We start from the raw sequence: 943 nt of genomic DNA on the forward strand, positions 1-943 counted from the left end.
CTGACCCTAATGTACTATTCTACACCCTACATAGTATGACACAGATACTGGACCGGCCACGTCTGACCCTAATGTACTATTCTACACCCTACATAGTATGACACAGATACTGGTCGCCACGTCTGACCCTAATGTACTATTCTACACCCTACATAATATGACGCAGATACTGGAATGGCCACTTCTGGCCCTGGTGTACCATTTTATGCCTCACATAGTGTCACACAGATACTGGCCAAGCCATGTCTCATACTGTAATACCATTCTACACCCTACATCGTGTCACACAGATACCGGAATGGACATTTCTGACATTGTATGCGGACCAGACAAATACCGGACCGGCCACGTCTGACCCTGGTCTACCATTCTACACCTCACATAGTGTCACACAGATACCGGACTGGCCACGTCTCATACTGGTGTACCATTCTATACTCTACAAAGCGTCAAACAGATTCCAGACCGGCCACGTATTACCCTGGTGTACTATTTTACACCCCACATAGTGTCACACAGATACCGGACCGGCCACGTGTGACCTTGGTGAATTGTTTAAGACTCTCCTTTCTCTGACCTCCAACAGTCTCTCCCTGATCAGCAGTCGTTTCTGTGTCTGACTAACAATTTTTCTTCTCCCTGATTTCTGACTGTCTTTGCTTTCCCTAATTCTGGACACTCTCATGATGCAGGCTATGCACTCACCTTAGCCTGCTGTCACTCCTGGATGTCTCTTGTATGATGTACAAGGAAGACGAGTCCTCTCTCCAGTTTTTGGTTGACTCTTATATTGTATGTAAAAACAGCTGTCACCTGTCCTTCTATTATCTGTGATGAGCAGTTTCCTGTCCAGTCACTGCGCTCTCTCTCTGATCAGTGGTCTCTTCTCCAGTCACTGCGCTCTCTCTCTGATCAGTGGTCTCTTCTCCAGTCACTGCGCTCT

General features: G+C 47.1%; 1 protein-coding gene across 1 annotated transcript in view; it reads right to left on the bottom strand.

Moving 5' to 3' along the window:
- Window positions 1-943, bottom strand: part of LOC140334782 (sesquipedalian-1-like) — a 5,977-nt gene that overhangs the window by 3,764 nt on the left and 1,270 nt on the right. The gene's annotated exons all lie outside the window — the stretch shown is intronic.

Source organism: Pyxicephalus adspersus, chromosome 7 (genome assembly GCF_032062135.1).
Source record: "Pyxicephalus adspersus chromosome 7, UCB_Pads_2.0, whole genome shotgun sequence".
NCBI lineage: Eukaryota > Metazoa > Chordata > Amphibia > Anura > Pyxicephalidae > Pyxicephalus > Pyxicephalus adspersus.